Source organism: Cetorhinus maximus, chromosome 13 (assembly GCF_964194155.1).
Source record: "Cetorhinus maximus chromosome 13, sCetMax3.hap1.1, whole genome shotgun sequence".
Classification (NCBI taxonomy): domain Eukaryota; kingdom Metazoa; phylum Chordata; class Chondrichthyes; order Lamniformes; family Cetorhinidae; genus Cetorhinus; species Cetorhinus maximus.
Window position 1 is genome coordinate 81,007,238 of NC_135891.1, and position 23,855 is coordinate 81,031,092.

The 23,855-nt window shown below is 47.1% G+C and overlaps 1 pseudogene; it reads right to left on the reverse strand.

Annotated features, from left to right (window-relative positions):
• Positions 1-10,511, reverse strand: part of LOC144688304 (procathepsin L-like) — a 30,889-nt pseudogene extending 20,378 nt beyond the window's left edge.
• Positions 10,512-23,855: the final 13,344 nt, after the last annotated feature.

Genomic DNA, 23,855 nt, shown 5'->3' on the forward strand with positions numbered 1-23,855 from the left:
AGGAGAGTGGGTAAAAGTCCCCAGGATGGCTGAGTTTATTGGTGCTTAACTGAACCATCCCGATCAGGAGGCTCTCAGATTCCATCACCAGCCTGGTCTTAGTTCCCGCTCTCAGCTGAGGCTGCAATTGATCTAGAATTTGCCTCCGGATGTCATGAAGATATTAATGTATATAATGTTATTGGAAATTATTTTAAATTGGACTTGTGGTAGATAGTGTGTCTGTGGGTCTTAATTGGGTTAAAGCCAGCTAGTCTGGGTGCTTTGATGTATAGTAGTTTTGAGATTTTAAACAGTAAAGTAGAGGGTACATTTGCACTTTTTTGAATAAACCATTCAAAGACTGGGTTGAAATTTTGCACCTAGCTCGGGGACACCAAGCAATATGTTTATATTACTAATAAAATTGGTACTATGAAAGGGGTTTTATTGTTAGAAGAGGTGGAGTTCAAAGGGCCTGGTGATACAAAGAGAATTTACATTCAAAGGAAAGGCTAGGTATATACAGAAAAGAGTTTTGTGTGTGTAAGTCAGAGACATGCCGCCTGTAAGCCTACAACTGTGTGAAGGAACCAAATTGAAAGGAACCTCATTTTGAATTCATAAGATAAAATGTGCTTTGCCTAGTGTCTGTTTAAGCCTGTGGGTTATTGTTGCCTTGGTGAAGATTTACCTGGGAATGATTAATTAGGGGATTTGTTTAAAAGTTATTATGATAGTAATTTATAGACGTGTGTATGTGTTTAAATTTTTTGTTAAATTAATAAATGTTTAATTTAATTTACAGAAAAAAATCTCTTGACGCTTGGTGGGTTTTATTCCTGAATTCAGAGCTGCATCTCAAACATACCAATTGAAAATATAGGTTATGACAGTTGTTTAAAGTTTCCACCTGGGATTTTAAATAACTCAGCCTTTACCAACTGCTGTGTCATAACACGGGACCTTTGGACTTAGAAGAGAATGTCAGGAAACATTCCCATTTCTGATCACACTGGAAAGTAACTATTACACAAAGATCAGGTTTGGCTTTGTCCATGGTTGAATATCCTGCCCACAAGAACTGCTAAGATTCACACCTCAAACCTGAGAAAACAGAGGGTGTCTATGGACTGGTCTCCAGGGAGTTATTGCCTTTTTTGGCTTGCCATTTTTTTAAAGGTGCCATTTTGATCTGGGATATATCATTTCACATTTAGACTTTATCATTTCACATTCACAATCCAATTTGTTTCTCATCAATTTTCCAGTGATTTGAATGACAAGATATGACATTGGAGTCTAAATTGCCATTGATCCCAGTGTTGGGTTTTAGTCCATCACTGCGGGGAGGTTAGAGCCCAAGAAGAGATTAATGCAGCTGGTGTGTTAAGCAATGTCAACACTATCCCATCATTTTTTAATTGTCATTTGGTTTGGTGCAGCTGAACCCATCCAATGTTTTGTATTCAGAATGTACAGAAGAAATATGGACAGTATCCCAGCCCATGGTGCTGGCTGTTTGACAAAATAAAAAATAATGATTTTAGATATAAAATGGAAAGGAGAATCTACTTTGACAGAAGCATACATTGGTCTTCTTGAATTCTCTGCCCAAAGGCGGGTCCAACCCACGCTGCCATGACCTCTGTCTCAGGTAGGGTAAGGGAGGCAGGTCTGAAATCCACCCCAGCCAGAACAGGCATCAAGCCTCCTGCTGTTTTTTTTGAAAAATTACTTTATTCATAAAACATCTGGAAGAACATTACAAAATGTTTTTAAATCGCCATCACAAAAAGTATAATCAGATTCAACTTTTACACATGGATCACGAGGTGCTTCAATACAATCAATTAATATTATAGTCATTTCAATACGTGCAATGGTATTGGAGTTATTGACATACATCATGTTGCACTCTGAGGTGCTTCAATACAATTATAATACAATTAATATGTAATGCATACATTCATTGTGAGCCATACAGCCCAAGGGGTCTAGACAATTCCCAGCCCCTCAGTGCACCATGGTAGAAAGGTCTTAGACAGCAAGCTTCCTGCTGTTGGCACCAGTGTGATGCACATGCCATCCAGCTAACTGGTTTCCCGCTCACCATACACTTTTACATGCAAGTTGTAATCTGGAGCTAGGGATAGTGATGGTAGAGACTCCAATTTCTTTCCATCACATAGCTGACCAGGAATCTCTCCCACTCTTACTACTTGCCATTGGCGTATGTTGGAAGGATTTATATGTTGATACTCCACCTGTTTGGTTGTTTCATGAACATACATTCCTTGGTCATCAAATCCTGGACTGGGACTTGAACCGAGGACTTCTGGCTCAGAGCCAGGGATGCTACCCTCTGAGCCACAAGATCTTCACATACATTGATAAGGGAGGTTAGATTCTTGTCTATAATGAGGTGCTGTGATATTGCTTACCATGTCACAACTCATTCAGGAAAGCACGACAATAACCAGCATCTAAAAACAGAAATACCTGGAAAAACTCAGCAGGTCTGGCAGCATCGGTGGAGAAGAGCACAGTTGACGTTTCGAGTCCTCATGACCCTTCAACAGAACTAAGTAAAAATAGGAAAGGGGTGAAATATAAGCTGGTTTAAGGGGGGTGGGGGGGTTGTTGGGACAAGAAGAGCTAGGTAAAGGGCCAGTGATAGGTGGAGATAACCAAAAGATGTCACAGACAAAAGGACAAAGAGGTGTTGAAGATGGTGATATTATCGAAAGGAATGTGCTAATTAAGGGTAGAAAGCAGGACAAACAAGGTACAGATAGCTCTAGTGGGGGTGGGGTGGGGTAAAGGAATACTAAAAAGGCTAAAAGGTAGAAATAAAACAATGGATAGAAATACATTTAAAAATAATGGAAATAGGTGGGAAAAGAAAAATCTATGTAAATTATTGGAAAAAACAAAAATGCCCACATGTCCATCCTTGGCTTGCTGCATTGTTCCAGTGAAGCTCAACGCAAACTGGAGGAACAGCACCTCATCTTCCGACTAGGCACTTTACAGCCTTCCGGACTGAATATTGAGTTCAACAATTTTAGATCATAAACTCTCTCCTCCATATCCACCCCCTTTCCGATCCCCTCCTTTTTTTCCAATAATTTATATAGATTTTTCTTTTCCCACCTATTTCCATTATTTTTAAATGTATTTCTATCCATTGTTTTATCTCCTACCTTTTAGCCTTTTTAGTATTCCTTCACCCCACCCCACCCCCACTAGAGCTATCTGTACCTTGTTTGTCCTGCTTTCTACCCTTAATTAGCACATTCCTTTAGATAATATCACCATCTTCAACACCTCTTTGTCCTTTTGTCTGTGACATCTTTTGGTTATCTCCACCTATCATTGGCCCTTTACCTAGCTCTTCTTGTCCCAACACCCCCCCACCCTCCCTTAAACCAGCTTATATTTCACCCCTTTCCTATTTTTACTTAGTTCTGTTGAAGGGTCATGAGGACTCGAAACGTCAACTGTGCTCTTCTCCAACGATGCTGTCAGACCTGCTGAGCTTTTCCAGGTATTTCTGTTTTTGTTTTTGTTTTGGATTTCCAGCATCTGCAGTTCTTTGCTTTTATTTTAATAATAAGCATCCCTTTTTTATTCTTTCATGGAGTGCAGCTGAGCTAACTGAGTGAAGACTTGGAGTTTGGCGAGAGGGGCAGTTTGGTAAAGGGGGAAGAAGATCTTTGTTTCCTTTCTCTATCCTTCTCACCCAATAGTAACTGGATCTTGCTCTACTACAGGGAAAGGAGCTGGCTGTTTGGTGAGTATCTGGTGAGTGGATAAGTTCTATTCTATTCCTAAGGTTTAAAATAGTACACAAATAGGTGGTAAAGTCAACAAAATACATAAGAAAAGAACATAAATAAGTGATTAATATAATTAAGTAATTATTTCAAACATCTACAAGATGCACTGCAGAAACTCACCAAGGCTCCTTAGGCAGCACCTTCTAAACCCACGACCACTGCCATCTAGAAGAACAAGGGCAGCAGATATAAAAACAAAATGTTAAAAGCTACTGCGGATGCTGGAAATCCAAAACAAAAACAGAATTACCTGGAAAAACTCAGCAGGTCTGGCAGAATCGGTGGAGAAGAAATCAGTTGATGTTTCGAGTCCTCACGACCCTTCGGCAGAACTGAGGTATAGTTAGGAGAGAGGTGAAATATAAGCTGGTCTAAGGTGGGGGGCGGGGGGAGAGAGAAGTTGAGGGTGGAGTGGTTGTGGGGACAAGCAAGCAGTGATAGGAGAAGATAATCAAAAGATGTCACAGACAAAAGGATCAAAGAGGTGTTGAAGGTGGTGATATTAGCTAAGAAAAGTGCTAATTAAGAATGGAAGGCAGGATACTCAAGGTACAGCTCTAGTGGGGGTGGGGTGGAAAGACTAACAAAGTTTTAGTTTTAGATTTAAAAATAATGGAAATAGGTGGGAAAAGAAGAATCTATATAAATTATTGAAAAAAAGGGGGAGGGGGAAGAAACGGGGTGGGGATGGGGGGAGGGGGAGTTTAAGATCTAAAGTTGTTGAATTCAATATTCAGCCCGGAAGGCTGTAAAGTGCCTAGTCGGAAGATGAGGTGCTGTTCCTCCAGTTTGTGCTGGGCTTCACTGGAACAATGCAGCAAGCCAAGGACAGACATGTGGGCAAGAGAACAGGGTGGAGTGTTAAAATGGCAAGTGACAGGGAGGTTTGGGTCTTTCTTGCGGACAGACCGCAGGTGTTCTGCAAAGCGGTCGCCCAGTTTGCGTTTGGTCTCTCCAATGAGGAGGAGACCGCATTGGGAGCAACGAATGCAGTAGACAAAGTTAGGGGAAATGCAAGTGAAATGCTGCTTCACTTGAAAGGAGTGTTTGGGCCCTTGGACGGTGAGGAGAGAGGAAGTGAAGGGGCAGGTGTTGCATCTTCTGCGTGGGCATGGGGAGGTGCCATAGGTGGGGGTTGAGGAGTAGGGGGTGATGGAGGAGTGGACCAGGGTGTCCCGGAGGGAATGATCCCTACGGAATGCCGCCGGGGGGGTGAAGGGAAGATGTGTTTGGTGGTGGCATCATGCTGGAGTTGGCGGAAATGGCGGAGGATGATCCTTTGAATGCGGAGGCTGGTGGGGTGATAAGTGAGGACATGTTTCTGGGAAGGAGGAGAAGGCGTGAGGGCAGATGCGCGGGATATGGGCCGGACACGGTTGAGGGCCCTGTCAACGACCGTGGGTGGAAAACCTCGGTTAAGGAAGAAGGAGGACATGTCAGAGGAACTGTTTTTGAAGGTAGCATCATCAGAACAGATGCGACGGAGGCGAAGGAACTGAGAGAATGGGATGGAGTCCTTACAGGAAGCGGGGTGTGAGGAGCTGTAGTCGAGGTAGCTGTGGGAGTCGGTAGGCTTGTAATGGATATTGGTGGACAGTCTATCATCAGAAATTGAGACAGAGAGGTCAAGGAAGGGAAGAGAAGTGTCAGAGATGGACCATGTGAAAATGATGGAGGAGTGGAGATTGGAAGCAAACTTAATAAATTTTTCCGGGTCCCGACGAGAGCATGAAGCAGCACCGAAGTAATCATCGATGTACCGGAGAAAGAGTTGTGGGAGGGGGCCGGAGTAGGACTAGAACAAGGAATGTTCCACATACCCCATAAAGAGACAGGCATAGCTGGGGCCCATGCGGGTACCCATAGCCACACCTTTTATTTGGAGGAAGTGAGAGGAGTTAAAGGAGAAATTGTTCAGCGTGAGAACAAGTTCAGCCAGACGGAGGAGAGTAGTGGTGGATGGGGATTGTTTGGGCCTCTGTTCAAGGAAGAAGCTAAGGGCCCTCAGACCATCCTGGTGGGGGATGGAGGTGTAGAGGGATTGGACATCCATGGTGAAGAGGAAGCGGTTGGGGCCAGGGAACTGGAAATTGTTGATGTGACGTAAGGTGTCAGAGGAATCACGGATGCAGGTGGGAAGGGACTGGACAAGGGGAGAGAGAAGGGAGTCAAGATAACGAGAAATGAGTTCCGTGGGGCAGGAACAGGCTGACATGATCGGTCTGCCAGGATAGTTCTGTTTGTGGATTTTGGGTAGGAAGTAGAAGCGGGCCGTCCGCGGTTGGGCGACTATCAAGTTGGAAGCTGTGGGAGGAAGATCTCCAGAGGAGATGAGGTCAGTGACAGTCCTGGAAACAATGGCTTGATGTTCAGTGGTGGGGTCATGGTCCAGGGAGAGGTAGGAGGAAATGTCTGCGAGTTGACGCTCAGCCTCCGCGAGGTAGAGGTCAGTGCGCCAGACAACAACAGTACCACCCTTGTCAGCGGGTTTGATGACAATGTTGGGGTTGGACCTGAGGGAACGGAGTGCAGTAAGTTCAGAGAGAGACAGATTAGAATGGGTGAGAGGAGCAGAGAAATTGAGACGGCTAATGTCACGCCGACAGTTCTCAATGAAAAGATCAAGAGAAGGTAAGAATCCAGAGGGAGGGGTCCAGGTGGAGGGAGAATATTGGAGGTGGGTAAAAGGATCCTTTGAACGGGGAGAGGACTCCTGCCCAAAGAAGTGAGCACGGAGACGAAGACGGCGGAAGAAGAGTTCAGCATCGTGCCGTGCCGGAAATTCATTGAGATGAGGGCGTAAGGGTATGAAGCTAAGTCCTTTGCTGAGCACTGAACGTTCAGCATCGGAGAGGGGAAGGTCAGGGGGTATAGTGAATACGCGGCTGGGGCTGGGATTGGAAGATGGGGTGGGGACGGAGGGACAAGCAGGGGTGGAGGGTCCCAGATGGGTGTTGGTGTCGATGAGTTGTTGGAGCTTGCGTTCCTTAGCCCTTGAGAGAAAGAGAAAAAGTTTCTTGTTGAGGCGACGGATGAGGCGAAGAATAAAATGAAACTGGGGGCACGCGCAGCTTTGAAAAAGGGTGCGGCGGTGCTGCTGGAGGGAGAGGTCGAGTGTGTTCATATGGCGGTGCATGGCACTGAGTGTGGATCTCAGAATGCGACGGGAACAGCAGTCCGAAAAACGTTTTATGTCCCGGAGATACCTGTAATCCTGCAGCAGATACATGGGAACACCACCACCAGGAAATTCCCCTCCAAACCACTCACCATCCTGACTTGGAAACATATCGCCTGGAACTCCCTCCCTAAGAGCACTGTGGGTGTACCTACACCATAGGGACTGCAGCAATTCAAGAAGGCAGCTCACCACCACATTCTCAAGGGCGCTTAGGGATGCGCAATAAATGCTGGCCCAACCAGGGACGCCCGCATCGTATAAATGAATTAAAAAAAACATGTCCATTGACCTTGCTGTGTTCCAAATACATCTTGCTGTGCGATGCAATTAGCATGATGAAATGTGTGTGTCCTAGGCCTGGTAAGCTCACTCACTACACGTATGTGCAGTGTCCAGCTTTACAGGAACACAGGTCCAAAATGTAATTGTTTTTTTTTGATGAATTTTACATTATCAGTAGGAATAGTGCCAGCTGAGGAAAGGGAAGGTTTTGTGGACAGTTTTTGCTTCGGGTTGGTGCAGATGTTCAGTGAAGTTTTACCGTTACCATGGGCAGGAATTTCGGGTCGTTGGGCAGGTATGGCAGGTGGGCCCAGGAGCGGCTGGGAAACGGTCCTCTGCCCGCAATCAGCCCCCAGCCGCGATTTCCGATTAACGGCCAGCCAGCGTGAAACACCCGCTAACAAGCTCAGCGCTGCCGGGTTGGGGATGGGAGGAGTGCGAGCGCAAAAGTCTGCGCATGCACGGGGGAGTGCGCACTGAAAGCTCCCAGAAGGCAGGGAGCTGCATCAGGGAGCTGGAGAATTTTAAAATAAAAAATAAAGCTTTTGAAAATCGGAAAACAATGTCCATATAGGACTCACTCACATGAACATAAACATAATAAAAATCATGTCAATACGTTTTTATTGTTTTAAAATTAATGTCAGAAACCTCATCCTGAGGTTTCTTAAAAAATCCAAAGGCTGATTCGCCTGCCCGCCAACCGTAAGGGAAAAATGGCAGTGAATTGAAACTTATTGGCCATAGCAGGTCTCTTAATTACTGGTGAGCGCACTGCTGACTATCACTTGCGCCCGCCGACTGAAATATCATGTGAGTGCATGATGCTGCTCGGACGCTCGCCCGACATCATCGCGCGCTATTTTACGCCCGATCAGTGTGGGTGCGCGCCTGCCCATGGGACATAAAATCCTGCTCCATATCTTCTTGTCTTAATATACCTTGATGAGCTTTGCTTCTCCTATGACAGGCTTGAGATAGTCTGTATAGTTTAACTTGAAGCCATTTATTGAGAACTATTTACAAAGGCCTCTGGGTAAGCACAAGGTATTCAGGACACAGATTATTCTGCACCCAGCTTTCTTTGAGCCTCTTGGTGATCTGACACTAGATGTCGCTCTTGCATCATTAACACTATCATGGTCTCATTAATGTAACCATTAACCCATTACTCTACATCTCCCCCCCAAATATAATCTCAATCTGTTACTTTCTTTTGCTAAACTATTTACATTACATTTTCCAACATCTGTAAACCTCCTGTACTGTTTACAGTTTCTATCCAACTCCTACCCTTTCCCCCCCTCCAAGTCATGTCACCCTAGTTTTCAAAGTCCAACAGTGTTCTCAGTTCTCTTGGAAGACATTGCAGGCGTATATGTTCCATTGTTTCTTCCCTTGAAGGCAAACACATTGGTGGAGTCAGATAGCAGCTCTTGACAACTACTGGTATCTGGGCTGTGATCATTGTGATAACTTGACTGTAAAGGTGTGAAACCCATTCAATGAAAGACTGATTCAAGAGAGAAAACTTTAGGACATGCTAAATCTCACTCCCTTGAATAGGAAGAGGAAAAACTGAAATTCTCTCTGGAATCTTCTGTTTCCATTTTGCACACTGGGGAAAGGTCTGAGAAAATGAACCATTTACAACTTTGACGAAGAATTTCACAGCTGTATCATTCACTGCTGCATGAATGACGAAAGAAGCATTCAACACCTGAGGTTTGAATAAATTTGGTAGATGAGAAGAAGACTGAAGAACATCCTGAAGACATTGCAGAATATGAAGAACAGACGTTTTCTCTGCTACTCTACTCACACTTACTATATGTAGTGGTGTTATTTCTACACATGTTTCAGCGTAAGGATGCTCCGCAATAGGCAATGGGATGACAGGATGCTTTAGAGGGCGATTCAACTGTAGAAGGTCTGAATTTTGGGCCTCTGCTTCTGCACTGAAGGGTGATTTGAGCGTAAGCATGATTTGCTGATGGGATTCAAGTGTGGGATGCAGCTTAATTTCACACAAACTAATAAGCTCTGCTTCCTCTGGTGGTTTGGTCCAGAATGGAATCAAACAGCTCTTTCTCCCTGCATAGCTCACTGTGGCCGCTAGTGGTTGTTGATGCATCTCACGGGTGGGTTTAATGGGACAAGTAGAAAAACTCAGCACCTCAGTAGCTTCTTCAATGAATAAAGCTGACTCCTCAAAAAAGATTTGGGCAATTTCAGCTGCATTGGCAGTGGAGTCAAAGAATGTAACCAGATCTAGGACCTCATCTTCCAATGGATCACCTGCTTCTGCACCTCTTTCTCATGATCTTTGTCAGGAACGAGCCAACCAAGGTCTAGAAGCTCCTCTAGCAGATTGTCATCATCTTTTTCAGTGCCTTCTATTTCCGAGCCATCTGTGAAATGGGGCAGAATTTTCTGCCTGCCGGGCAGCCCAATCTCCAGTGAGCGCGGAGCTGATCCCCGCCGGAGAAGCGGGCCAAACCGCCATTTTACGTGGGCGGGCCAATTAAGGCCCTTCCAGCGTGACGTCCACCGGGAAGCGCTATGCGCACCCTGTGTGGTCGGGGGGATTCCCTAAAAGCGAGAGTGCGCTCTTTCGAGCATGCACACGAAAGACCGCACATCTCCCTGAGGCTAAGTGCAGCCTCAGGGAGACTGCTTCTATTTTTAAGACTATTAAAAATAGAGAAAAGAAAAATTCCTTACATGTCCCCTCATGTGACAATGTCACATGAGTTGGGACATGTTCATAATTTACAGAACAACTTTATTACAGTTTTTAAAACCCTACGTGAAACCTCATCCCTCCGCTGGATGAGGTTTCATGTTTTCTCCATTTGCTGCCGGGGCTCCTGGCCTGCCCGCCAACCTTAAGGTTGGATGGGCAGATCCTTTAATTGGTTAAATGATCCTGTCAATGGCCTCAAGTGGCCATTGACAAGTCGGCGGGCACGCAGCTGATTTTTCTGTGCCCCCGCCTTCCTGAAAATTTAAATGGGACGGGGTGACGTTGGGTGTTCTGCCCCCTGCTTGCTGACGGCAAAATTCTGCCCATGAATTGAGAGATCTGCAATCTCCTCCTATGTCCAGCAGATGGTGTTCTGTAATAAAGAACGACTCACTGGGGAGAATTTTCAGCTTGGCGAGCAGTGGCAGGGCCCACTCACCGAGGCGTAAAATGACTCAGGGTGACACCAGGCCTGCGTCATGCTGTCACCACATGTCATTTAGATTTTCAGTTCAGCTGAACTGTCAAAGGCCTATTAAGGCCATTAATTAATTAATTAACACTATTGAGAAAGCTGCCCATCCAACCCTAAGGTTGGCGGGCAGGCGAAAAGTTCAGGCGGCCTTCACAATTTTCATGGAACTTCATCCACGGGCGGGATGAGGTTTCATGAAGGGTTTATAAATTAAATACATTTTTTCATTAAAGTTCATTGACATGTCCCAGCTCATGTGACACTGTCACAGGAGGGGACATGTCTTAAATTTTTTTTTCTCTTTATTAAAATTTTTAAACCTTAACACTAATCTCCCTGAGCACCCTCCTGACCTAGGGAACACCCCCACCCCCCGACCGCACAGGGAGCGTTCTCGCTCCCGCACAACCCCCCCAACGGGGGGAAAATTCTCTCCACTGTGTAATGAGTGAACTTCAAGTGCTGCTGCTGAATCAAAGTCTGTCAGTCCTCTAACCAACTGTGGAAATTCATCCTTGAGTAGTACTTTGCTATCCTCTACTGGTACCTTGTCGAGTTTCTGTATAAAGACCAAGTCTTAAACACGCTGACCTGCTGAGCAGAGAAACTGGCTGGTTCTGTAAGATAAAAAGGGTTTTGTTAATTTCTTTTTCTCCATGCCTAAGGGAGGTGATGAACTGACACTTCACTTGGAGATCCAGGCCCTTGTCGTTTTAAATCAGATGGTTGGATTTTGACTTCTTTAAGCCAATTTTGAAGCCAGTCCGATAAGACAGAGACTCCTGTCCGGTGTCCAGTTTAAATGTTGAAGAGTCATACGGTCTCAAAACGTTAACTGTGTTCCTCTCCGCAGATGCTGCCAGACCGGCCGAGTCTTTCCAGGCATTTTTATTTTTATTTTTGTTTTGGATTTCTAGCGTCCGCAGTTTTTTGCTTTTAAATTCCATTCTGTAGCCTTGGACTTCCAGCTGCACAGACCAGAATTGTTTATTGGACTCTTTGATTTCCTCAGGCTCTCTCATGCTCCACCATCATAATATTATTGATTCCATTGGGATAAACTCCAAGGAATTTTACCCCCAGTGGAGAACAGACAGAAATTATAACAGTTACGTAAAGGTCTGGACAATGCAAATAGAGAGCTGCCAATTTAAATGGAGCATGTTTGGAAATTGTAGTTAGAGGTTATAATGAATTAACTCAATGAATGTTAAGAATATTGCAAAGTTGCCTGAATTCCTCACTTCTTGCAACACCAGTTCTATTGCAGAATCAGAAATCCCTAAGATATTATCATGGTGATATTCTATTATAACTTGGTGGAGAACAAACAAATAATTAGACTATCTTCTAAAATAATTGCCTGAAAAAACTGACCTGTCCTTTAACTGACAGTTACAATCCTTCATGCAGCGGCAAATACATCAGAAATAATAATTCCAAATTTGGAGGCTCCCTGTAACTAGTAAGTTCTATGCCAGGGGCTTGGATGGAAAACATAATTATGTCTGACCCTGGAAACTTTGTTGGGATTGGGTGTGTGTTACTATGTTGGTTACAAAGCCGAAACAGTAACATTCAAACAAGATATACAAACAACACAGCAAATCATCTACCTTTTAATGTCTTTCTCACACACTTTTTCCCCTTCTTGCTTACTCTCACTTTCTCTCTGTCCCTGTGTTTCTTAATGAGACATGCAAAAGTTGCATTAATATCTTGTCTCTCTATTTCCTACCACAGCTGAATTTGCCTCCTGGCGTCTCTGCTCATTATCAGCCACAGATGGACAGACGTCCACTCCCTCCATTCCTGGGAAAATCCTCTGCTTAAAATGTAATTCTAGCTTGTGAATAAAAAGTTAATTGGGTAAATTTAACAAATACCAACAGTGAAGAAAAATTATCTCTACCTTTCCTCAGTTAGTGTTGAGATGTTACAGTGATGGATAATTTTCTGAATTAATACTCTAACTACTGGTAATTGAGCTAATGGGCGAAATTTTGCGGCAGCGGGATTTTACATTCCCGCTGAAGCCAATGAGGTTTAGAATGTTTCGCTGCATTTTATGGCCCCGTCCCCACTGAAAGGGGCTGTAAAATTCTGCCCAATGTGTAAGACAAATAGACATTTGGTAGTACAGAACTTAAGTATTGCTGAACAAAAGAGATATGCTGTCGAAGGGTGTCTCTTTTTTTCAGCAATACTCAATATGTAATAATTAGAGAAACAAGACAATGTATCTTCATTTGGTCAAGTTTCAGCATAGGAATGCTCTGTTACCAGGTAACAGTGATTAATAGAGCAGATGCCATAATAGATGCTCATTACTGTTTGTCGTTATTTTTGAGCCATACATTTAAGGTGGAGGTAGATGCAGTAACTGGCTTTATTAGAGCATCCTGACCAGGACTATGAAGGAGGTCTTGTGGCTTAGGCAGTGACATCCCTCCATCTGAGCCAGAAGCTCCAGGTTCGAGTCCTACCCCAGGATTCGATGGCTAAGGAAGGTGTGCTCATAATGCAGCCAATCAGGTTGAGCATCAACCTACAAATCCTTCCTACACACGTCACTGGCAGGCAATAAGAATGGGAGAGATTCCTAGTCAGTCATGTGAGGGAAAGAATGTTGGCGCCTCCACCATAACTAATCATCGCTCCAGACTACAGTATGCATGTAAAAAATACATGTTGCGAAAGCAACTCGAACTTCCTGAGTGAACTGCAACACATGCCACCAGGGCCTGGAGAGGTTCTCTGGCCAGTGGACATGGAATGGTGAGGAGCTTACGCAATTGAAACCAATTGGAAATGAAGTACCTTGCAGTAATTGGATTGGTTGTCTGTCCCTCCTGTCTATCAGCTGTGGGTCATGCTAAGGATAAAGATGTTGGCGCGTAGTTATGTCTCGTGGCCAGTGACATGGAAAACATGGTTAAACACTGTTCCCTTTGCCAGCAACACCAGAAGCCAACTGCTTCAGTTCCTCTTCACCCATGGGAATAGCCTGGTCATCCTGAGGTCAGACTGCATATTCATTGGGCAGAGTTTAGCCCTCGATGGGCGGGCGGGCCCCAGCGGCTCGGCGGCAGGCAGGCAGCTGAACTCCGCTGCCAAAATGGGCCGCACCACCATTTTGAGTGGGTGGGCTAATTAAGGCCCACCTAGCGGGTTGTCCGACGGGAAGTGCAATGTGCTTCCTGTGCGGGGGGGTGGAGGGATTACCCAACTGCCAAAGTGCGCTCTTTCGCGCGTGCGTGTGAAAGAGTGCACTGCTCCCTGAGACTAAGTGCTGTCTCAGGGAGATTGGTCACAGTTTAAAAAACCTCAAAAATAGAAAAATAAAAAAATGATTAACATGTCCCCCTCATGGGACAATGTCACACGAGATGGGACATGTTAATAAATATGACATAAAGTTTATTAAAGATTTTTAAAATGGACATGAAACCTCATCCAGCCAGTGGATGAGGTTTCATGCTTTTTCTAATACCCACTGGGGCTCCTGGCCTGCCCGCCAGCCTTAAGGTTGGATGGGCAGGACCTTTAACTGGGTTAATTATCCTGTCAATGGCCTCAATTGGCCATTGACAGGCCGGAGGGCGGATAGCTGATTTCGCTGTCCGCCCGCCTTCCTGAATATTTAAATGGGGCGGGATGGCATTGAGGGTTCCTCCCGACGTCATCCTGCATCATTTTCCTGTCGGCGAGCGGGCCCTGCCCCCAACTCGCCGACAGAAAAATTCTGGCCATTATGTGGGACCATTTCTAGGCACCATGTTCCTGTTATTCATCGATGCACATCTGAAGCGGCTTGATTTCTATGAGGTAAAAATGCCAACTTCAGCTGCAACTATTGAGAAGCTGCGTCACTCCTTTAGTGTACATGATTTGCCTGAGATTATTGTCTCTGACAATGGAACAGCTTTCACGAGAGTCGAATTTCAGAGGTTCACAGGCCTGAACGGTACCTGGCACTTAAAGCTCCGTGGCATCCTTCGTCAAATGGTCTTACTGAAAGAGCTGACCTTTAAAACTGGTATGGAGACGTTGTCTCGCGGTATTTTGGAGTCTTGTCTTTCCAGGTTCTTTCTGAGTCACCTCAGACTACAGTGGGCTCCATGCCCTCAGAGCTGCTGATGGAAGCACCACTTGTGCACATGTTTGGATTTGGCGTTTTCCAGTTTGGAGGGAAAGGTGAGACAGAAACAAACTACTCAGAAACTGAACCACGTCCTACACAGCAGCATTCGTACATTCAAAGTAGGCGATCCTGTGTACGCGCGTAACTTTGGAAGTGGAGCATTCTGGACTACAGGAGCCATCATTTCAGAAATAGGTCCATTGTCATTTCGAGTTCAAGTTGAGAACAGAGTAATGCGCAAACATGTAGATTACATTTGTGCAAGAGAAACATTTCAACAAATGCAAGATCAACTTGTGATTGAGGTTTCACAGTCCACCCCTGAGGTGTGTGGTCGCTCTACAGCTGCTATTTCTGACACATCCAATGAGCTATTGAATTCAGAACCACCCAGTTCCATTGACACATCTATTTGTGCAGCTCAAGACCCCATTGGTCTGGAATCTCCCTCAGAAGGATTGCGTCGCTTCGACTGCCCTGCAGAGCACCCCAGAGACTTAATTTGTAGTCATAGCCTAGAAGTGATTGCCAAAGGGAGTTAAAGACAAGAGACATTATAAATGTTTTGTTAGTTTTCAGACATGTTGTTGTAGTAAACATATAAGGAACATAAGGAGGACGAAATGTAGTAATTGGATTGGTTGTCCCTCCCTCCTATCTATCAACTGTGGGTCGACACTAAGGGGCGTGGCTTCCGGTAGACAGAGGGTGCCAAGCGTGTAAGCATTGTAACATGTGTCCACAATAAAAGTTAAGTTTTTCTGCACCAAACCTGTTTCTACCTCAAGTTATTACAAACCTGGGCCAGGAATTATCCATTCCAGGCCTAAGTCCTTGGTGGCGGGGGTGGGAACCGGGAGTGTTTCCCGTCACAGAGGCTGGTGGGAATTCACGCCCAATTATATGATGCTGGCCTAATTAATTGTGCAGTTGGGGGTTTCCCAACGTATTGTGCGGCGTGGCGGGTTGGATGATGTGCGCCCCGACGCCATGTCTGGGTGCGATATTTAAAAGGTACCTGGATATCAACTTCTTTGTCGCAAACCCACTGTGGAAGGAGGAGATGGGCCAGCAATCAGGGAGCTCTAGCCCCCAGATTCAGGTTCCCTCGATGTGCTGCTCAATACAGTCGAGGCCAGGAGGTGTGTCCTGTATCCCAAGGATGGAAGGAGGAGACCAAGTCATGTGAACAACCCTGTATGGGAGGAAGTTGCCAGGCTGGTCAGTGCCCACGCCTCTACTGGAAGACTGCTCTGCAGTGCTGGAAATGGATGAATGACCACATCTGCGCCACCAGTGAGGGTGAACCCTCAACTGCTCACACAATGAATGGTAGAGGGGGCATGGGCCTTAGTGGCAAGGCCACCATCTGTGCTGCCCATACATAAAAGAGCTACTCAATATGATAAAGTGATGCTTCATAACCCCAGTGCAGCCCATCTAGTCTGCAGGTGGAGAGGCCACTGTGGGTCCCTGACCATTCCGCACAAAATGCTGTCTCCGGGGTGGTGTTGGCAGGGGAAAGGGGGTTAGGCATTGAGGGCAGCAACAACCACCACTAATGACATATCCCTGGGAGCCTCACCCTTCAATCTGTGCGGGCTCAGCACCCTGAAGGGTACTGCACCAGAACCCTTGAGGTCAACCCACAGTGCATCAATCACATGGTACACAATCCAGTGGGTTATTTGTAAGAGTGGAAGCATGAGAAAGATACCTGAAACCCAATTGCTCTCAACCCCATCTTCTCTCTTTGCACAGGAAAAGTTATGGCACAACAAAAGAGAGAGAGTAGATGGGAGGGGTCTAGCCTGACCTGAGGAACCTTTCTGAGTTTGAGGAGCAGGCAGCCAAGCTGGCAAGGGAGGAACCGGACCAAGCCTGTGCAAGTGGAAAGATTGGCAGGCAGACTCTATCCAGTAAGGATCCATGTGTAATGTAGTCACATAGAAACCTAAGAATCATGAGTTCCTCCATGTTGGAGGCAGCTCATGCAATCATTAGCTCTCTCCTCTCTCACTTACAGGTGCCAGCAGGAAGAGGGGAAAACCAGAGTGGAAGCCCTGTCCGGCAGTACCTCCAGCCCACAGGGGACCAAGGACTTTGGGTAGGAGGAAGAAAGTGCACCTGTAGAGCCATCACAGCAGTCACCTGCCTCCTCCACCAGCCCGGAGACACACGCTTCGGTGGGTACAAGATCTAATTCAGACAGGGCCTCACATTCTGGTGGTCATCGCATGGACACACAGCAGGAGGAGGCAGGGTCAGCCGAGTTCACCGGCACTCGGAGGACTGCCGGGGATTGGCCAGTAGGGGGGAACAGGAATTTGCAACGTCCCAGTCGGATGACGAGCCTCTGGGATCAGCCCTGAGCGACATGCTGCAAGAGACAGGTTGACATCAGAGCTGGTGGAGACCCTCAACAGAGTGGCACATGAGGCGGAGGAGTCCATCTGCCTGCTCTCTGGCTAAATGGTTCTGGCCTGTGTGCACATGGAGATCTCCATGGGGAGGATGGCGAACACTATGGAAAACTTTGTCCAGCAGAACACCAAGTTTCTGTCAAAGGTGCGCACAGACCTGTACTCCATCGCTGCAGCCATGGGTGAGATTTTGCTGTAGCTAGGCAAGAGGGCACCACAACCTCCGTCAGGTGTCCCTTCTCCTCAAGGAATCAGGCAGGGGCCCACGGGCACCCAAAGGGAAGGGCAGAGGCTGTTGGACACCCCGGGACCTCCGCTCAGGGATCTCTGAGGGTATCTATCCCTTCGGAATCCCCCTTGCCTGTGACCCCTTCAGCTTCATCCTCTGTGGCCGCAGAGGGAGCAGCTGCCCCACAGCAGGACAGCCAAAGTAAGCTGGGGCCCTCTAGGCCCTGGGTCTCCAGAGGACGCCTGCCAAGGTTATCCAAGGGCAAACTGGTCAGTAGGCTGCCTCCACCTTTGCTGTGGATGTCGGGAGAGCACCTAGAAGAAGTGGTAGGGAATGCAAGATTAAGAAGATATGGTTTCACATGTTTTTGCATGGGTGCACTATAATTGTTAATGTTCTTACAATTTTGTAAATAAACTGCACTTGCACTTTAATGAGGGCTGATGTGGTTTAATTGCGATTTGTAGTCTTTAAGCCTGTGCAGCACCACCCCCCACCAGCTTCAGAGGGATACCCTGGGCTGGGTCTCTGCCCCCAGAATCATGCATGTGTGGAGAGGCAAGGATCTTTGCCAGGGCCCTTGCAAGCCAAGTGTAAGAAGTATCCAGCATACGCTGAGTCTTTGCCCTGTGTGCACTCATCTGTTGAAATGCCTTAGCATTGTTAGTACTACATGATTGGGGTCCCCTTCAGTTGTCCAGTTGAACTGACCTGCCGCTCTGCCCACCCCTGCTGACCCAATTCCCAATCAGCATCTCGTAATCTCCACCTCGAGGCTCTACATAGATGCAAGTGGCCATAGTGCATGTGACTTTTCAGGTTGAGTCCAAGATCTTCCAAACTCCACTCATCACCCACACCACAACCCATAACCATTGACCTTCTTGGTGTGACCTTAGACCTCCTCACAGTGACCAAGCAACACTCCCCCATCACCCTCTGTCCTGTGCAGGTGAATGTCCATGTCCCCTACCTTCCCGAGGAGCCCACCCCCATGACAATAGACATGCCCCCCCTGATCCTGCCTACCCCCAGAATCCATGTCCCCTCCAACAACCCTCAGCGTCACTTCACCCGGCATCGCAGGACTCTCGCCTTCACATCCTATCAGCTCCCACAGCCCCCTTTAAACCTCACCATCCCTTCCTATCAACCAGTTTCCCAGTATACCCCCCAGGGCTCATCAATTAACACCATGGACTCCTTCCTTTGAACCCCTTTCCTCTTTACCCCCCATACTTGTTCACACCTGCAGACTTTCCCCATGCTTGTTCACACCTGCAGACTGCCCCCATGCCCGTTCACACCTGCAGATTGCCCCCATGCCCGTTCACACCTGCAGATTGCCCCCATGCCCGTTCACACCTGCAGACTGCCCCCATGCCCGTTCACACCTGCAGACTGCCCCCATGCCCGTTCACACCTGCAGATTGCCCCCATGCCCGTTCACACCTGCAGACTGCCCCCATGCCTGTTCACACCTGCAGACTGCCCCCATGCCCGTTCACACCTGCAGACTGCCCCCATGCCCGTTCACACCTGCAGACTGCCCCCATGCCTGTTCACACCTGCAGACTGCCCCCATGCCTGTTCACACCTGCAGACTGCCCCCATGCCCGTTCACACCTGCAGACTGCCCCCTTGCCCGTTCACACCTGCAGACTGCCCCCATGCTTGTTCACACCTGCAGACTGCCCCCATGCCCGTTCACACCTGCAGACTGCCCCCATGCCCGTTCACACCTGTAGACTGCCCCCTTGCCCGTTCACACCTGCAGATTGCCCCCATGCTTGTTCACACCTGCACACCACCACCCACCCCACCCACACTCCACCATGATCTTTCTCATCCTTCTGCTCCATACCAGCTCACACGTTCCACAATCCCTTCTCTCTCTTTCCACTACCACCCCCAATCTACATTGCCCACTCCAGGCCTCCATATTTTCCCCACCTCTTCATACCTCTCCTCCCCGTCTAATCCCTCAAACCCCAGCACAGACCATCACCAACCAGCAGTAACTCATGCAGCTGTCCACTTGCAGTGAGAAGATCCACCTCCTCGATGCTCCTGTAGTGAGAAGATCCACATGGTTGATGCTCCACTCACCCTCTGCTGCAAGTGATGATTCAGGGTCCATGACCGCTGGAGGCTTCCATCTTTCAATCTCCACAAGCTGCCTTCCACCAGGTGAGTATTGACCTGCCCACACCATGTTGGTCTGGACGTGTTTCAGATTGGCATAATATCCTGCTGGTGGTGTGGAAAATTGGACAGAGGGGATAACTGGTCGGGCCTTCATCTGCATCCTGTTAACAGACTTCACGCCGGCCTCTGGCAGGAATGGCGACCCGCCATGATGGATGGGTGCGCACATTCCCACCATCGTTTCATTCCAGCGAGTTTTCACTGCATTGATCCCTCCCGCCGTCCGCCCTTAAACCAGCCACTGTTGGGGCTGGAAAATTCCAGCTTTGGGTTTATAAAACAAGTTTCACATTCCCGAGGCATCCCAAAGCATTTTACAGCCAGTGATTATTTTTGAAGTGTACTCACCGCAGTTTTATAAGCGAATATAGCAATGAGCTAACCTATTTTCAATGCTGTTGATTGAGAGATAAATGTTGATCAGGACACCTGGATGACATCCATTGCTCTTCATCAGATCATGCCTTCCAACTATAGCTTTCAACTGTTCTGTGCTTAGGGATGCTAGTGTTTCGCCAGGTAAGTCTCCTTGTTCTACAAACTTCTGTGCATCGAAATTTGCCATTTTGCTCTAGAGTTAGGAGAAGGGAATTTGCTCCGATAGTTTAATTGTCTTAAAGATGGTTTCAGCTACTGAACTTTTCCTCTTGGCTTCCAATTGGTTCATTTTAGTATCAGTTTCAGCTTGTTTCTTAAGTTTGGACTCTAGTCAAATTTTAGCCATTTGTAATGGATTCTATCCCGAACGAGACCCTAATTTCTGTTACAGACAAGGTAGAGAGGCAAACTGAACTCCTTTATTTTTCTGGCTGTCTGTCTGCAAGTAGAGGTGTTTGAATTTTTTGAAATAGACTGTGGCGTGTTTCCCCAAACCCTCTGTTTGTGAAGTCAATTTGAAAGTGACTAGCAGCAAACTTTCTTTAGCTTTAAGTCAGAAGTATTGTTTATTCATACATTCAAACCTGGGGGTTAGTTGGCGCAAGTACACACACACACACACACACACACACAAAGGTGATAGGAAAGAAAAGTTTTACAACTAGGAATAACTTAAAGCAACAAAGAAACAAAGATATGGATATTAATTCACATGAATGTCAGAGTTCAGAATGTCAGAGTCCAGTGAGGGTTCCTTCACATAGGAGTTAAAGTTCAGGTGGGTTCAGCTAGCTGAAAGCAGGAGGTGCCAAATTCCATCAAAGCTGGTGATGACGCAGCAGGATGAGGTTGGTGCACAGAGGCTTGGTACACTCTACAGGCGATGGCAGGGATCTTCCACAGAACCAGATTTCGAGGAGGTTGAGAATTGAGGCAGTTTTCATTGTCAGATTAGAGTCCTGCTTTGGTGTTGACAGGCTGGATGTTAACAGCAGACTACCCTGGGAGTCCAAGAATGTAACATGAAAACTTTCCAAAGGCCAAAGTAGCTTAGGTCATGTAGTGTCACTCATTGGTGAGTCAGTTTCAGGTTACCAATCAGTTTCTATGGGCGGAATTTTCCATGTCTGCTGGCGTCGGGCATGTTCGGCGGCATGAGCAGACAATATGGTGAGAAGGCCAAAAATCGGTTTCACGATGTTGTCAACCCAGTTTGTGATTGTCCGCTCTGCCCATCAATGGCGGGCCGCGTTTCCCGCTGTCGGACGTTGGGAATCTCATTGTAATATATCTGCATATCATTATAAAGGCAGCCCACTGGAATCATTCCCCTATGCTGGATTGTCCGAGCACGTCGGCGTAATTGCACGCCGATGTGTTTCACAATAGCATACATAAGGTATGCTTGGTGGGCTGCACTTTGAGGGGAATTCAGAGGTGAGTGCGTGGTAATGCTGCCCAGCGCTCGCGAGGGTGACATGTTGGACTTCAAGGTTGAGGCGAGATGGGGGCAGGGGGCAAGACCTCCCCTGTGAATGAGGCAAGTTGGGGGGGTGGTGTGGGAAGGGCTGCCCTGCAGTTGAGGCGAGTTGAGGGGGGGCGGGAACAAGGGCTGCCCTGTGGTTGTTGGTGGTGCGCAAACACGTGTTGGGTCGGGGGGAGGGAAGCAGCCACACATTAGGGAAACCTTGTATAAAGTGACCATTCCTCCGCAGCTGAGACAGTTCAGGCGCAGCCACATTGACATGCTTGGAGTTGGGCCTGTAGCTTAACTGCCCACCCAAGCAACGCAGAGGCATGGAAGTGCCACCAAGTGCTCCAGAGCTTTTCACCCCTCGGGCACAGACTGCAAACTGATGAGTGTTTTAGTGGACTGCAGAACAGTTGGGCGACTGGGCACGTTGTACAATCTCCATGAGAAAGTTGGCCACGGAGCAGTCACTGGTGGAGGTGCTCACAGCCCCTTCCAATGTCATTATTCCGGTTTGGACCAGTGTCCCCCATGGTTCAAGTTAACAGTGCAGCCTTGCAGCGTGGGTTAGAAGAATGCCTGCTCCTCAGCTGTGGGCACAGCATGCAGTCCAATGGGCAAAGCTGCTGCTAATTGGTCAGGTGGAGTGGGGCAGAGGAGGGTGGGGTATCGGGCAGATATGCAGCGCACTAAACTCTGGCCATACAAGTGATGGCCAGCACTGTCTGCGATGTGTTAAGGGGCCTTCAGACTTAACCAAGAGAGGTTCTTAGTACAGCCAAGCTAAACCTGTGTCTTTCTCTTTCGTCCTGCGGGAGGAGTACATCAGGTCGGTCACACCTGCCAGCTACTGCAGGATTTGGCGCCACGCCGACATGGAGGGTACTGAATGCCAGTGGCCATGAAAGTGACCGCAGCACTCAATATTTACACCAGTGGCTCCTTTCAGGGCTCCAGAAGTGACCTCTGTGAGATATCAGACGTCTCCACCCACAAATGCATCCATGAGGTCATGGATGCCATCGTCGCGAGGGCACACAACCATGTGCAATTTGCCTGGGAATAGTAAAGCCAGGATGCAAGAGCAATTGGATTTGTCCAGATCTTAGGTTTCCCACAGGTGCAGGGTACCATCAACTGCACTCAATTGGCGCTCAGATCTCCGTCATAATAAGAAGTCAACTATGTCAACTGCAAGGGCTTCCACTTGCTGAATGTGCAGCTAGTGTGCAACCATTACAAATGCATCCTGTAGGTCTGCGCTCAGTTTCCAGGGAGTGTCCACGACTCCTACATTCTCAGTCTTTGTTATAAGTTTAGGCTGGGGAGACAGACCACCTGCTGCTCCCTTGTTTCATTGATTGTAATGGGTGAACACAGTGATAGGTGTGAGATTCCACAAGGATGAGGGTTGAGCTTTGTCTTGTAATTCCCAGAACTGTAGTCAACTTGCAAATCATGTGACCTGTAGTAGTTTTTGGTCCAGCAAGGTCCATTTTTAAATAAACAGAAAGTAAGGTTTGATTTAAACAGCTTAGAATCTCTTTCATGTCTTATGGACATGACAAGATGCAGAGATAAAGTCAACTGTGTGTTTGCATGTGCTGAGCCTCATTGGCTTGTGGCAGGTTCATATTTGTGATATTTTGAATGCTGTGAATACTCGTTAGCATGAAACAATTTTCAATAAACCCTCAGAATAAAGTCAACAGCGCATGTGAATGCCGTGGCACCCAGTTCGCCGTCGTTTAATGGTGGTGTTCAGCAGTTGGCTTTGTGCAGTTGTGTGTTAGATCAGCAGGTTTTCTTGTTTAACCCTACATCACAAGGAAGGGGAGCAGGAGAGTGGCAGATTACGCGGAAGGTCAGGACCAGTAAGGGTGAGTCAATGGTGAGGTGGGTGTGTATAGTGAGGTTGGGAGCATGGAAGAGTGGAAGAGAGGTCCAAGGGAGTACTGAGGGTGGGGTCGGGGGCATGGAGGAATGATGTGAGAAGCCGTCCTCGACTTGGTGGGGCATATAAGTCGGAACAGTCAGTCAAGGTAAGAAAATGAGGGGCCTAAAGGGTGTTGTCAGTACTGCCCAAATGTATGTTCACCTCAGGATGTAGGTTGGTAGAGTCTTTACAGGGCTTTGAGTTCACCTACAACATTTCAATTATCCCCACTGAAAGTGATCTTGGAAAATGTCCTTTACAATGCCTAGGAGGGAGGGCCAGCTGAGCCTACAAGTTCAGCCATGTTCCACAGAGTGATGAGTAGAACGCGGGACAGAGACATGAACATTCAATAATAAATGAAGAAAAAAAACCACAATATTGTTTCTTCCACAGTAGAGGAAATGTCCCAACTCCCTTGTAGCCATCAATGCGTGCCACCCATGAGGTGTGTCGGGACATTTAGTTCTCTGACTAAGCTAGTCTCAACAAATAATGACAATGTACCATGAATAAAGTGAAACCAATGTAATGTGAAATCTTTACAAATGAAATCTAATT